This window comes from Pseudophryne corroboree, chromosome 6 (genome assembly GCF_028390025.1).
Source record: "Pseudophryne corroboree isolate aPseCor3 chromosome 6, aPseCor3.hap2, whole genome shotgun sequence".
Lineage (NCBI taxonomy): Eukaryota > Metazoa > Chordata > Amphibia > Anura > Myobatrachidae > Pseudophryne > Pseudophryne corroboree.
In genome coordinates this window covers 243,785,633-243,802,093 of record NC_086449.1, presented here as the reverse complement: position 1 = coordinate 243,802,093, position 16,461 = coordinate 243,785,633, and the positions used below count along the sequence as shown (strand labels likewise).

Below are 16,461 nucleotides of genomic sequence, written 5' to 3'. Positions count from 1 at the left end.
TATCCAGGTTCTGTTTTTTTCACCTGTCCCCAGAGTCACATGTGCTTTTGTATACATCATTGGAGATGCAATTTTAATGGCTTACAATTAAATCTGTGTTTTTTATCTATATTGTGGGCAACCCCTTCATTATAAATATACGTGAAACCCAGGGAGTACACTCCCCTCCCATATACTGTGACACGTGAACTGATTGATAATCACCAACGACTGGTTCCCCGTTTCTGTTTTTTTCTCCGTGGTACCACGAGAGAAAGCAGAGAGAAGGAGGTCTTTGGAGTTACCTTTCCTGCTGGAAAGCGAATATTGGTCCCAGGAAGATAGTACACCTGTACATCATTTAAAGATACCTTTATGAGCTTCGTCCTCCATTTCTTCTATGTGAGTTCGGTACGCACTATTTTAAGACCCCCCCTCACTTTTCTGTCAACCTGTTAAAGATACCTGTATATGAGGACCTCTGCTTATGTCCATGTGAGTTTGGTACGTCTCCCCTGTTTGCTTCAATGTTCCCACCTTCACCCTTTCTACACGAGTGAGATATACTACACCATTGTTTTTTATCGCTTATATTTCCGGTCCGCCTGGGAGAATACCCACCACCACGAAAAAGTACCATTAAGAGAACATCAACCAGACGAACCACTGACCGGAAAAAAGAAACCCTTAAGAGCTTTTACTACCCAGAATCTACGTGAGTACGGTGTGTACTAAGAAAAAATACAAACTCCTGTACTTTAGGATATTCCCTCCTGTAAATAATCCATCAAAGATACCTTTATATGAGGATTTGCATACGTACCAACGTAAGTTCGGTACGCCTAACCTCTTAAATACTCAGAATCCATCCCATTTCCCACATCATTAGTATTCGGATATTGGTTAAAACATACTACACCATTAGTTTCTCCACTTTTTTATTTCCGAGGGAATTACACACCCGTGTTTGAAGAACTTCCTTCCCTCCCTGGACACCTCGCCAGTGAATTCCTGATGGGAAAAGAAACCCTCATGAACATTGGTTTTTCCTTGTCCACGTGAGTACGGTGTTTACCCCGGAGATTCGTCTCCGCTTTCAAGAACTCCCTTCCGTGAACTTTCCTTTTTCAAGACAAGAGACTCTTTCATCATTTGGGACACTTCTCATTTATCACTTACTGTTGGGACATTCCCTATTTATGTTTATGTATTTATATATCATTGTGATTGGATAGCGCGATAAGGTGGTAGTACTTTCTTTTTCTGTCCATTTGCCCCTTTGGAGATTGTGTGACATCTCCTTCTACCTACCTTTTGCAGCAGTCCATAGGGCGCGGCAGGATTTCTTCCAATTTCAAATTCCTTGACAGGCAGAGGTGTTCACGGTGCGGAAATGCTCCGTTTCCAAGGAGGAGACGGAGCGCTGCGGGGGCAGCAGCAGGGAAACTGAGGCATGGCGGCACAAATGGGGGCATGGCATTGGCATTATCCCGACGGCTGCGTGACATCACATGCAGCCGCTCTGAACAAAAAGATGTCGACGACCCTCCTGCCATTGCAGCCAGGCTTCCCTAATTTCCACGACTGCGCACTAACTGCAGCACGATTGCAATTAGTGCATGGTCGCAGATGGGGGCAGTGGGTAGCATGTTGGGCAGCCTTGCCCTGCGATAGGCAGCCCACAGCATGTGAATCAAAGGATTGCAAATTCTGCTAAAAAGGAGAATTTGCAATCCTTACTGAATGAGGTCCTTTATACATTGCAGTATGTATATTATACAAGTCTGTAGTGTTCTAAGTCAGATGAACAACAGAACAGAACAGAACAAAGCAGCTTGAGAAAGGTCATGCTCTCGAGCAAAACATCATAGGAGATCAAATCACCCTGCAATGGATCCTTTAAACGTGTCTTTATTGTTCACAATCTACTATTCCGTTTTGACCATTGTCCGGAAGATGGTTTTATCTTGGGTGTTCTCTACTTTGTATAGTACAACTTCTGAAAAAAAACTCTTCACAATTTCTCTGCAAAGTTATAACATACTTTGGGGCCGATTTATCACCATCTGTATCCAAGGATGCGGATGGCATGTGATAAAATTAACTGAATTTGCACTGATCGCACGGATGTATAAATTATCGTATGCAGGGATAGAGCTTGCGAGCAAGCACTGTCCCTACGATGACAAGCTGCAATGTCCTGCTGCAACATTGCCCTAACCGCCGCCGCTGGGTCAACCCCCCCATCGCGACGACCCCCCTGCGCCGCGGACCCCCACAGTAAATATACTTACCAGTCCAGGGAGCCGGTGATCGCAGGGCTGTCAGGCATTAGATGCTGTGCGCTGCTGTGACCGCCGATGCTGTAAATTGAGTTGTCGTTTTGCAGCATCACTTTACTGCACCGGGGTCACAGCAGCACGCAGGAGGTCCCGATGACAGGCAGCCTGCACCAAAGCACCGATCACCGGCTCCTGGGACTGGTTAGTATGTTTCAGGGATTTTTTACTTTTCTTTTAACCAGTGATCGGACACACTGCACATAGCTGATCACTGAAGCCGATCCCCGCACTGCTTTCTCTGATAGAGAAAGTTGTGCAGAAGTAGGGATCTCGCAATTATCCCTGTGATAACGCCAGCTGGAGCTGGCATAATTATCACAGGGTTCATTGCGAGTTTTTTTCACATTTTTTTTTATAGTAAATTGGCTCAGATCGCATTTTCCATTATAAGTATGGGGAATGCGATGTGGGTTACTAAAAAAAAGTGAGTTAAAGAGTTTGGAGCAGTTTTTCATGAAAACAGCTCCAGAAGGCCTTTAATACATTTAAGTGATACTAAAATGATGTAAAAAGGGTGTGAAAGCACACAGCACCCTTTTTCACTTTTTTTTTTTTTTTAAATCATTTTAATAAATAGGCCTCTTGTAGTCAAATGAAGAAAGTGAAAGCAAATGTCTGGTTAGATGCTGTGCATTATAGAACTATCTTAAAGACGAGAATAAGGGCAATTTTACCTAAAAACTTAAAAATGTGAAAATCTTCCAAGATTTTATTTTTATTGTGAAATAATTCCCTTCAATTGGTAATAAGACACTTTGCCAATAAATTATGTTTTCTTCCTGCTTTCTGCAGAAGATAAAGCAAATACTGTAATAAAGTTGGTTTTACTATATTCCATTACCTTGTCTGCTTGGGAATCCAGCCAGCCTGTGTATTATCTGAGTTCCAAAAGACACTAGTGTAGGCGTTCTGATCTTCACTTCCGTAATGTAGAGTATAGCGATCTGCAGGTAATAATCCCTGAAACCATTTAAAGTCATTGATTTCATATTGTACATGATATTACAATTACTGACCAAGTAAAATTAAATGAAAATAAACAGAAATGGCGCAGGACACGTGGTACATTTCCATAGCTTCCTAATATACAGTACCTTTGAAGGATAACTACTGCCATTTATTTTATCTGCTTTGCTCATTTAAATCGGCATCATATGTGAACAGTAAGTTTCAAAACAAGAGGGGCAGGTTACCATACAGAAACATCGTAAAGCTTGAACTCAAGAATGGGAAATACACAGAATCCATGCTGCAAGGATAACATATGCAGTAGAGATGAGCGGGTTCGGTTCCTCGAGATCCGAACCCCCCGAACTACAACTATTTTGCACGATTCCGAGGCAGCCTCGGATCTTCCCGCCTTGCTCGGTTAACACGAACGCGCCCGAACGTCATCATCCCGCTGTCATATTCTCGCGAGATTCGTATTGCATATAAAGAGCCGTGCGTCGCCACCATTTTCACTCGTGCATTGGAGATGATAGTGAGAGGACGTGGCTGCGTTCTCTCAGTTTCTGTGTTCAATGTGCTGCAAATATATGTGCTCAGTGTGCTGCAAATATCTGTGCTCAGTGTGCTGCAAATATCTACGTTCTCTGCCTGAAAACGCTCCATATCTGTGCTGCATTGTAGTTGTGCGCAGTGCAGAATTTTGCTGACCACCAGTATATATATAGCAGTACAGTACAGTAGTCCACTGCTCTACCTCTGTGTCGTCAAGTATACTATCCATATCTGTGCTGCATTGTAGTTGTGCGCAGTATATAGTAGGAGGACAGTGCAGAATTTTGCTGACCACCAGTATATATATATAAATATATATATATATATATATATATATAGCAGTACAGTACAGTAGGCCATTGCTATTGATATATTACTGGCATATAATTCCACACATTAAAAAATGGAGAACAAAAATGTGGAGGGTAAAATAGGGAAAGTTCAAGATCCACTTCAACCTCGTGCTGAAGCAGCTGCCACTTGTCATGGCGAGACGATGAAATGCCATCAACGTCGTCTGCCAAGGCCGATGCCCAATGTCATAGTAGAGAGCATGTAAAATCCAAAAAACAAAAGTTCAGTAAAATGACCCAAAAATCAAAATTAAAAGCGTCTGATGAGAAGCGTAAACTTGCCAATATGCCATTTACGACACAGAGTGGCAAGGAACGGCTGAGGCCCTGTCCTATGTTCATGGCTAGTCGTTCAGCTTCACATGAGGATGGAAGCACTCATCCTCCCGCTAGAAAAATGAAAAGATTTAAGCTGGCAAAAGCACAGCAAAGCACTGTACGTACTTCTAAATCACAAATCCCCAAGGAGAGTCCAATTGTGTCGGTTGCGATGCCTGACCTTCCCAACACTGGACGGGAAGAGGTGGCGCCTTCCACCATTTGCACGCCCCCTGCAAGTGCTGGAAGGAGCACCCGCAGTCCAGTTCCTGATAGTCAAATTGAAGATGTCACTGTTGAAGTACACCAGGATGAGGATACGACAAGGAGGATTCTAATGGTGAGGTGGTTTGTTTAAGTCAGGCACCCGGGGAGACACCTGTTGTCCGTGGGACGAATATGGCCATTGACATGCCTGGTCAAATTACAAAAAAAATCACCTCTTCGGTGTGGAATTATTTTAAAAGAAATGCTGACAACAGGTGTCAAGCCGTGTGTTGCCTTTGTCAAGCTGTAATAAGTAGGGGTAAGGACGTTAACTACCTAGGAACATCCTCCCTTATACGTCACCTGGAGCGCATTCATCAGAAGTCATTGACAAGTTCAAAAACTTTGGGTGACAGCGGAAGCAGTCCACTGACAACTGAATCCCTTCCTTTTGTAACCAAGCTCCTGCAAACCACACCACCAACTCCCTCAGTGTCAATTTCCTCATTAGACATCAAAAACAATAATCCTGCAGGCCATGTCACTGTCAAGTCTGACGAGTCCTCTCCTGACTGGGATTCCTCCGATGTATCCTTGAGTGTAACGCCTACTGCTGCTGGCGCTGCTGTTGTTGCTGCTGGGAGTCGATCGTGGGAAGTCGGAAGACCACTTGTACTACTTCCAGTAAGCAATTGACTGTCCAACAGTCCTTTGCGAGGAAGATGAAATATCACAGCAGTCATCCTGCTGCAAAGCGGATAACTCGGGTCTTGGCAGCTGCGGTGGTGTTAAACGTGTGTCCGGTATCCACCGTTAATTCACAGGGAATTAGAGAATTGTTTGAGGTACTGTGTCCCCGGTACCAAATACCATCTAGGTTCCATTTCTCTAGGCAGGCGATACCGAGAATTACACAGATGTCAGAAAAAGACTCACCAGTGTCCTAAAAAATGCAGTTGTGCCCAATGTCCACTTAACCATGTACATGAGGACAAGTGGAGCAGTGTATTGCCTCCCGCAGCAAGAACAGCAGCGGCGGCACCAGTAGCAGCATCTCGCAAACGCCAACTCGTTCCTAGGCAGGCTACGCTTTGTATCACCGCTTTTCATAAGAGGCACACAGCTGACAACCTCTTACGGAAACTGAGGAACATCATCGCAGAATGGCTTACCCCAATTGGACTCTGCTGGGGATTTGTGACATCGGACAATGCCACCAATATTGTGCGTGCATTACATGTGGGCAAATTCCAGCACATGCCATGTTTTGCACATACATTGAATTTGGTGGTGCAGAATTTTTTTAAAAACGACAGGGGTGTGCAAGAGATGCTGTCGGTGGCCCGAAGAATTGCGGGCCACTTTCGGCATTCAGCCACCGCATGCCGAAGACTGGAGCACTAGCAAACACTCCTGAACCTGCCCCGCCATCATCTGAAGCAAGAGGTGGTAACGTGGTGGAATTCAACCCTCTATATGCTTCAGAGGATGGAGGAGCAGCAAAAGGCCATTCAAGCCTATACAGCTACCTGCAATATAGGCAAAGTAGGGGGAATGCACCTGACTCAAGCGCAGTGGAGAATGATTTCAACGTTGTGCAAGGTTCTGCAACCCTATGAACTTGCCACACGTGAAATCAGTTCAGACACTGCCAGCCTGAGTCAGGTCATTCCCCTCATCAGGCTTTTGCAGAAGAAGCTGGAGAGATTGAAGGAGGAGCTAAAACGGAGCGATTCCGCTAGGCATGTGGGACTTGTGGATGGAGCCCTTAATTCGCTTAACTAGGATTCACGGGTGGTCAATCTGTTGAAATCAGACCACTACATTTTGGCCACCGTGCTCGATCCTAGGTTTAAAACCTACGTTGTATCTCTCTTTCCGGCAGACACAAGTCTGCAGAGGTGCAAAGACCTGCTGGTGAGACACTTGTCAAGTCAAGCGGAACATGACCCGTCAACAGCTCCTCCTTCACATTCTCCCGCAACTGGGGCTGCGAGGAAAAGGCTAAGAATTCCGAGCCCACCCGCTGGCGGTGATGCAGGGCAGTCTGGAGCGAGTGCTGACATCTGGTCCAGACTGAAGGACCTGCCAACGATTACTGACATGTCGTCTACTGTCACTGCATATGATTCTGTCACCATTGAAAGAATGGTGGAGGATTATATAAGTGACCGCATCCAAGTAGGCACGTCAGACAGTCCGTACGTATACTGGCAGGAAAAAGAGGCAATTTGGAGGCCCTTGCACAAACTGGCTTTATTTTACCTAAGTTGCCCCCCCTCCAGTGTGTACTCCGAAAGAGTGTTTAGTGCAGCCGCTCACCTTGTCAGCAATCGGCGTACGAGGTTACTTCCAGAAAATGTGGAGATGATGATGTTCATCAAAATGAATTATAATCAATTCCTCCGTGGAGACATTCACCAGCAATTGCCTCCAGAAAGTACACAGGGACCTGAGATGGTGGATTCCAGTGGGGACGAATTAATAATCTGTGAGGAGGGGGATGTACACAGTGAAAGGGGTGAGGAATTGGACGATGAGGAGGAGGTGGACATCTTGCCTCTGTAGAGCCAGTTTGTGCAAGGAGAGATTGATTGCTTCTTTTTTGGTGGGGGCCCAAACCAACCAGTCATTTCAGTCACAGTCGTGTGGCAGACCCTGTCGCTGAAATGATGGGTTTGTTAAAGTGTGCATGTCCTGTTTATACAACATAAGGGTGGGTGGGAGGGCCCAAGGACAATTCCATCTTACACCTCTTTTTTCTTTAATTTATCTTTGCATCATGTGATGTTTGGGGCCAATTTTTTTAAGTGCCATCCTGTCTGACACTGCAGTGCCACTCTTAGATGGGCCAGGTGTTTGTGCCGGCCACTTGGGTCGCTTAGCTTAGTCATCCAGCAACCTCGGTGCAAATTTTAGGACAAAAAATAATATTGTGATGTGTTCAGAATAGACTGGAAATTAGTGGAAATTATGGTTATTGAGGTTAATAATACTATGGGATCAAAATGACCCCCAAATTCTATGATTTAAGCTGTTTTTGAGGGGTTTTTGAAAAAAAACACCAGAATCCGACAAAATAATTTCAGGGAGATTTTGCCAAAACGCGTCCGAATCCAAAACACGGCCGCGGAACCGAATCCAAAACCAAAACACAAAACACGAAAAATGTCCGGTGCACATCTCTAATATGCAGTAGTATCTGGGCCATCGTATTGGCATGGTAGGCCCTGGGTTAAACAATACACTGCTCACCCATTCACAGGAATAAATGGAAAAAAAAAGTCATAACCAACCCTTCCTGCAGTCCGACATCATCTCTTCACATACATCCATACAGTGATTGGCTGTAAGCACTCTGATTGGTGGATAATTCCAGCCATCCACTAATTAGCAAGCTGACAGTTATTTACTGTCTGGCTGCAGGCTAGGAGGCAGGTAGAGAGTGCTGCCTGGTGCTCTAATTGGTTGTAATTCATAATCAGAGCAGCCGGGCAGCATTCTCTACCTGCCTTTCAGGAAACCCTGGAGGCACCAGCCCGGTGGATGCAGATGGCCCCCAGCCCCGCCCGCCTCTGCTTGGAGGCCCCTAGAATTATGGGGCCCTGGGCACCTGCCATGTTAAGATAGCCCAGAGTAGTATACTGTACACCTGCTGTAAGTCAGCAAGACATTATGAGGACTTCTATGAGCACATATAGAGGCTGATTTTGAGTCGCACGCTGCAGAGACTGCTTTGGGGTCTTTTGCCATAGTCAGGTCTGTGATCTTTATGCTAATGCTAGTAAAATCCCTTACCCACAGTACAAGTGTGCACCTGAATGTGCAAGGACTGGGATACTTGCACTATCTTAGACGCTATCATTGGACCACCATAGAAATCTGCACATACCCCATGCTAGGTGCAGAATCTCTGTCAGAATATGGCCTCTAATGTCCTTGCAAACAGTGCCCCCAAGCCGTAGCCTCATTGACAGGTTATCTGCAGTAGGGGGCTGGGGGTGGGTGGAGCTGGCCAGTGTTTCCGAACGCCCCCATTTTCTGTGAGTGGCGAGGTCAGAGTTAGCATCTACAGAAGCAGATTTCTTGGCCCCGGTAGAGGAACAGCCCTGTCATCCTGTTACTCAGCCATCTCTTATACTAACCCTGTTACATGCTCAATTCTACCCCATCTCTCATCCTAAACCTCGGCCACATGGCTCATTTCCACCACATCTGTGTCACCCATCTGCCTGCCCCTCTCCTTCAGAATGTAAACTCTAACAATCATGGGCCTTTCCCCTTATGTGCTTTTCCCTCTCTTAGGGGTAAATTTACTAAGATTCGTATTTTACCCGTGTCTGATCAAGATCAAACATGGATGATATCGAACAGACATGGTTGTATTGTAAAAAAAAAAAAACTGCAGCCGGAAATTTGCTATGATCCCATGTTTGACCGGATCGAATCTTTCAATGGTGTATATAGTTATTATTATTATATTATTATTATTATTATTATTATTATTATCCTTTATTTATTTGGCGTCACAAAGGATCCACAGCACCCAATTACAGAGTATATAAACAAATAATCAAACAGGAAAACAGTGACTTACAGTTGAAGACAATATAGGACAAGTACAGGGTAGCTAAACATAGTTCCATCAGCAGATGGCACTGAAATAACTATCAGGGTGGCAGAAAACCGCAGGATTTGGAGCAGTTGAAGATTAGTAAAGTAAGGTGGCAGCCAAACTAACCTGTACATGATGCCTGCACAGATCACTGAGATCCGGGAAAGTTTCTCTGTTTAAAAGTAAAAGAAAGAGTTAAAAAATAGAAAAAAATCCTCTTAGAGCCGGTCCTGGTTCTAGAAATACTGGGGGCAAAATGCTTAGGGTTCCACTGTATTTAAAGAACCAGCACTAGGCTCTTGGACCAGTCCTAGTTCCAAAGATATGGGTGAAAAAAGACGTACGGGTCCCCCGTATATATTTAAAACCAGCACCGGGCTCCACTCGCCAAAGAGGTAAAGCCACAGCGGAGGAACACTTTTATATTGGTCCTGGAGGGCATAGAAGTACACCCCCAACTAGTCAGCCCTGGCCGGGCCACCCTGGGGGAGTGGGGTTCCCCCAATTCAGGGGGTCCACCCCCGGGCAACCAAAAGCAGGGCTGAAGCCTGAGGCTATGCTCGGCCACCAAGGTGCCGAGTTTTTAGATTTCACATGTAAAAATAAGATTTAATATTGTCTTTTACAGGTGGAACTACAGGTCCAAGCAACAGCACCTAACCCTCTGTTTTTGCCAATCTGATGGTTATTTCATGTCCCCTGTAGCAATGTTTATATACCTTTTGTCCTACATTGTCTTGTACTGTAATTCATTGTTTTATTGTTTTGCTCATTTGTTTACGTACTTTGTTAGGTGCTACAGGCCCCTGTGGCCCCATATAAATAAATAGAGATGTGCGCTGGACCATTAGTGCTGATTTTGGTTTTGGTTCTAATGTGTCAGCCGTTTTGGTTTTGGATTTCTGTTTTGGATCTCAGCCGCGACTGGCTTTGGTTTTTAATTTTTTCTCAAAAATGTACAAAAAAAGCTAAAATACCATAATTTGGGTCTTTTTATTGTTCCTACAGTATTATTAACCTCAATAACATTAATTTCAAGTCATTTCCACTCAATTTTGACCACCACACAGCTCACAATATTGTTCACCAACATAGGCCGAAGGCTGGCTGGCAACAGAGCAGTGGCACAAACACACGGCAGTAATTTCTGTTTAAAAATGTTTTGCAAATTAGTAATGTATCAGCAATAACTAATCAAACCAACTTGCAATTGCTTTCAACAGAAAACAATACAACACAGAAATGTATTAAGAATTGTGTGTGGAATATATTGCCTACACAAGTGCACATGCCTATTCTCAGTGCCCAATCTGTACCTCCCTCCTGGAGACCCTGGGTCACTGATGACTGACAATCTGTGTCCATGTAAAGCCCAGATCAATTAGCATTTTTAAGCAGTTCCCCAAAGTCTCCCCAACCATAAAAACAGCATTATATACCTGCGGGTAAGATACAGTGCGGGATACAGTGTGGGTTGGATACAGTGTGGGATACAGCGCAGGCTGGATACAATGTGGGTTGGATACAGTATGGGTTGGATACAGTGCAGGACACAGTCTGGGTTGGATACTGTGCAGGTTGGATACAGTGTGGGCTGGATACAGTGTGGGCAGGGCCGGTGCTAGGGTGTTCGGCGCCCTCCTGCAAACTATCAATTTTGCGCCTTTCTACAAATACAGTGAACATGACTTCCTGTGTATTGGAGGCAGTGTCCATGCCTGACTCCACCACGAGTCACAGGGGAAGGAGGGGCGACACTACTGCCTGTCCTCCTGCTTGACATGTGTGCAGCGGCCAGCAGGAGGAGCAAAGGGGGAGGGAAGGGGGGCCCTAACACAGTCAAAGACAGGTCAGGAAGGATATCAGCAGACGGAAGTTTCAGTATGTTGCCGGCGCTGCTGCTGCCTGACTGCCAGTAACACAGTGCATTTCAGCAAGGTAGCAGAGCAGGAAGAGCGCTTCTCTCGCCCAGCGCTTCCCTGCTTTGCAGACCTTGCTGAGCGGGTAGCGCCGCGCCTGAGTGTTGGTTGGATACAGTGCAAGTTCGATATACAGTGTGGGTCGGATACAGTACAGATTGGATAAAGTGTGGGTTGGATACAGTGCAGGTTGATATGGTGCAGAATACAGTGAGGGTTGGATACAGTGCAGGTCAGATACAGTATGAGTCGGATACAGTGCGAGATACAGTGCAGATTAGAGACACCAATAGTGCACTTACTGTGACAGGGGGTGCTGGCAGTGTCCACAATGTGGGGGTGCCGGCGGTGTCCTTAGTGCGTGGGTGTAAGTGGTGTTGGTACTGTTGGGGTGCCAGCGGTGTCGGCAGTGTGGTGGTGCTGGCAGTGTCCTCACTGTAGGGGTGCCGGCGGTGTCCTCAGTGCGGGGTTCCTAGCAATGTGGGGATCCTGGCGGTGTCGGCCGTGTGCAGGTGCTGGCAGTGTCCTCACGGGGGGGTGATCTCAAGGTTTTGCCTTGGATAGGGATCCTGGGCAGACAGGGAGATCCGACCTATGGTTCTGATCGCCTCAGATCCCAGAAGTTCGGGACAGTTTATGTCTTCCAGGTCACCTATGGATTTTTAAAATGTGACAGGTGGAGATACATAGTGCACCTGCTGGGTGACCTGGAAAACGTGAACTGTGTCGAGTCCTGAGGACCGAATTTGAGAACCACTGCTATAAAGAAACAATATTAATAATAATAATGGCCGATGTACATGCAAGTGATCCAATGTTGCATCTACAGACACAGCAGCGGATCACACAAGCATGTAGGAGATATCTATTTACTTTAGACATCTCCTGTTGCTTTTGCATATTTTCAGACAGTAGTTGCATCCAAAGACACAGCTGCTGTACAAACTGCGTCCATCTCTGAGACTGCATCATCTGTACATTGTGTATGACCGAGTCTCAGAGCATCTCAGTAAAGCCAGGAGTCTATTCTTAGAACTCATTAGAGAAATTGTAAGAAATCAGCTAATTAATTTCCAAAATGAATAAAATCATGTGGAAACTACTATAAATCTTATATCAGCTTGTAACTCTAGTACTGGTATCTTCTTTCATAGAGAAGCACTGCATGTATATAAAATTGATGTTTCAGTTTAATTTTTAACCTGTTTAAACAGAACCTTGTCATCTTCTGAGCTGTGTAAACCGTTTGCGCAGTATGATCGATATTTTGCAAGAAAAACCAACATCATACCCAACAACATATAAATCAGCACAAGGTACTAAATGTACAAGAACTAGTAACAGTGAATAATAATGCTTTAACGCTCATTTCAAAAGGAAAATCTTGTTTTTTTTTACAATTAATAACAGTAATAAAGCAGAACAGTTAAAGATGAAGATGCATTCAAATGAAAACATAAGCCTGTGTTTTAGCCTGGGCTAAAACACAGGCTTATCCTATATAAATAAATCAATGTTCAAACCATATACTGTAATACACATAAAGATGTCCATATATAGGTGCACTGTATATCTTCAAATATAGAATTGACAACAGCCTAGCTTGACTTAAGACTCATACACAATAGACGATGTCGCTCCGTGAGCGACGCCGTCTAATGTTTCCCCCTCCCGGGCCGGCCGGTCGGGGGCCGACTGTACACACTGAGCGATATGACCACTCATATCGCTCAGGGATGTCACGCCTCCGCCAGCCCTGCATGCAGGTCGTGGACGACAGTCCAGATCCTACATGCATGCATGCCCTACCGACAGCGACGATCGTTGCCGACCCGCGGGGCCGCGCATCAGTCGTCGCTGGCGGCATACGCACTTGACGATAAAATGAGCGACGTCGCTCAGGGACGGGGAAAATGAGCGATGTCTTTCATTTTATCGGCAAGTGTGTATGGACCTTTAGTGAAATGCCCATGTCTCAGAACAGCCACCGCAGGACTGCTCGGAGAAGTCATTAGGACGCTCGGTGTGCTGAACTTTTCCCTGGTCCTGGTGGACTCGCTCCCTCATTGTGACATAATGATGTCACATGTCTGGATTGCGGGCAGGGGTGGTACAGATACAGAGCGCAATTTTTGCACTACTATGGCACCGGGTTCTTGGTCTGCCTGTATAAACAAGACTTTCCAGACCAGACACCTATCCTGTATGATATCATGTGCCCTGTTTTCCAGCTCTTTATAGTTCCTATTTCTGGATCATAGCTACCGACTATTGTTCTTTCCTTTCTGAGAGAAGCCCGGAGAGGAGATGCAGGTTGGCAGTGATGGGGGCGGGGCTGGACTATTTACATCATTAGGCTCCACCCCTAGTAGTAAAATGTCACGAATCACACATTTAAATGGGTGGTGTAGCCTTAATATAATCATGTCACTAGGTCCTGCCCCCTCTGGGATGACTGAGGATTACTAGTATTTATCTCCTCATTTTGCCCACTTCACTAGGAAGTGGGCGGGATGTGGGAGGGGTGCCCACTCTTCCGGGAGTGCGTTGGACTACCCAAAAAATCAGATGTCTCCCACGGGATCCAGGAGAGCAAGCAAGTATGATCTGTATTAGGCCTTCTTCTGTGTATTTTCTATTCTTTGCCACGCTTAAATATTGATTGATTTAATTTACCTGTTACTTGTTTACTGTGTGTATTCTCAAACCTGAAATTCTTTCCCTAAATGGCCTGACTTGTAGAGGTCATGACTGCAATAGAGTAAACAAAATGATATATTTAATCATGTATATGTAAGGGTCCTAAACCTAACATAGTTAGGTCCAATATACAATACATCATTATGTGACATCATAGCTAAATGTCTTTAATTGCCATGGACCATACCAGGATTTAATGATTTGTTTTGAATCTCTAAAAATCTCTGTTGTTCATAATGACTAACATCACAGTTGTACGTAGTATCACTTGGAATGGAGTCTCACTGACTTTTGCCTGGACTAAATTAGATTTTGCCATTTAAACTATATGGAAAGATCCGCAATATTATGAGTGTCTTCCCTGTAGTTCAGACAGTTGTAACCCAACAGACATGATAGAATCTCATTGTTCTAAATATAAAATGGACAGCCACAACCGATTTATCTCACTAAGCTTAATTAGAAAGCATTTCATTTTTAAATGAATGTATAATTACTTTCTGTATAATCATTTGGCTCCATTTTGGTCTTTCTTTATCATATCAGATGTCTAATCCTGTGCACAAAACTCCAGCTCATCACTGTTTATCTGATTTAAGTTTTCATTGTTCTATTTCCATCCTTTTATGCAGCTGTACATATTTATACTGACCTTAGGGCCTGATTCAGCCTGATGGATCGCAATGGAGATTTTTCACAATTTGGCCGATCGTCGAAAGACTGTGCATGTGCTGCGTACGCATTGTGCTTGTGCCAGAGCTGCATTGCGATAGCGGTGCATTCGCAATATTAAAGTGAAGCAATCGCACAGTGATTGACAGGAAGTGAGCATTTAGGGGTGGTAAGGTAACATGGCGTTTTGTGGGAGTGGTGCCAAAAACGCAGGCATGTCATGGCCGTTTGGCGGGCAGTCCCTGACGTCATCTGCGATCACTTGCATGCCGCAGCATGTGCAGATTTGTGGATGCTCTGGCTTGGCGCAGATTGAATTTACCCCTTTGATGTTACAGATTTTGCTTTTGGATTGTGATGCATACGTATACATCACAAACACTGCAGTGGGTGTCTTTTTCCATTTCTGGGTGGCAACTACCTGTGCGATTCTTTCCAATTGAGTTTGCAAAGAATCGCACTTTTAGTAGCAATTGCGATCCGTGCTGAATTAGGCTCTTAAGGCCTGATTCAAATATGGATGCTAATGCTGTCACTACTGTGAATCTGTGCGCAGCTCATGTGCAAAAAATAAGAATTTACTTACCGATAATTCTATTTCTCGTAGTCCGTAGTGGATGCTGGGGACTCCGTAAGGACCATGGTGAATAGCGGCTCCGCAGGAGACTGGGCACAAAAGTAAAGCTTTAGAACTACCTGGTGTGCACTGGCTCCTCCCCCTATGACCCTCCTCCAAGCCTCAGTTAGGATACTGTGCCCGGACGAGCGTACACAATAAGGAAGGATTTTGAATCCCGGGTAAGACTCATACCAGCCACACCAATCACACCATATAACTTGTGATCTAAACCCAGTTAACAGCATGATAACAGAGGAGCCTCTAGAAAAGATGGCTCACTACAGCAATAACCCGATTTTTTGGTTGGTAACAATAACTATGTACCAGTATTGTAGACAATCCGCACTTGGGATGGGCGCCCAGCATCCACTACGGACTACGAGAAATAGAATTATCGGTAAGTAAATTCCTATTTTCTCTAACGTCCTAAGTGGATGCTGGGGACTCCGTAAGGACCATGGGGATTATACCAAAGCTCCCAAACGGGCGGGAGAGTGCGGATGACTCTGCAGCACTGAATGAGAGAACTCCAGGTCCTCCTCAGCCAGGGTATCAAATTTGTAGAATTTTACAAACGTATTTGCTCCTGACCAAGTAGCTGCTCAGCAAAATTGTAAAGCCGAGACCCCTCGGGCAGCCGCCCAAGATGAGCCCACCTTCCTTGTGGAATGGGCTTTTACAGATTTTGGCTGTGGCAGGCCTGCCACAGAATGTGCAAGCTGAATTGTACTACAAATCCAACGAGCAATAGTCTGCTTAGAAGCAGGAGCACCCAGCTTGTTGGGTGCATACAGAATAAAAACGAGTCAGATTTTCTGACTCCAGCCGTCCTGGAAACCTATATTTCCAGGGCTCTGACAACGTCTAGCAACTTGGAGTCCTCCAAGTCCCTAGTAGCCGCAGGCACCACAATAGGTTGATTCAGGTGAAACGCTGAAAACCACCTTAGGGAGAAACTGAGGACAAGTCCTCAATTCCGCCCTGTCCGAATGGAAAATCAGATGAGGGCTTTTACAGGATAAAGCCGCCAATTCTGACACGCACCTGGCCCAGGCCAGGGCCAACAGCATGACCACTTTCCATGTGAGATATTTTAACTCCACATATGTAAGTGGTTCAAACCAATGTGACTTTTGGAACCCAAAAACTACATTTAGATCCCAAGGTGCCACTGGAGGCACAAAAGGAGGTTGTATATACAGTACCCCTTTCACAAACGTCTGAACTTCAGGGA

General features: G+C 45.1%; 1 protein-coding gene and 1 long non-coding RNA gene across 5 annotated transcripts in view; one reads left to right on the top strand and one right to left on the bottom strand.

Moving 5' to 3' along the window:
• ANPEP (alanyl aminopeptidase, membrane) overlaps positions 1-16,461 on the top strand; it is a 171,179-nt gene that overhangs the window by 13,180 nt on the left and 141,538 nt on the right. The window lies entirely within an intron of this gene.
• Positions 1-16,461, bottom strand: part of LOC134931934 (uncharacterized) — a 59,063-nt gene that overhangs the window by 12,554 nt on the left and 30,048 nt on the right. For both annotated transcript variants that reach the window (XR_010179208.1, XR_010179209.1), the window contains 2 exons: positions 13,913-13,987; positions 3,163-3,281 (listed from right to left, as the gene is read on the bottom strand). This is a non-coding gene — a long non-coding RNA (uncharacterized LOC134931934). The remainder of the gene's footprint in view (positions 1-3,162; positions 3,282-13,912; positions 13,988-16,461) is intronic.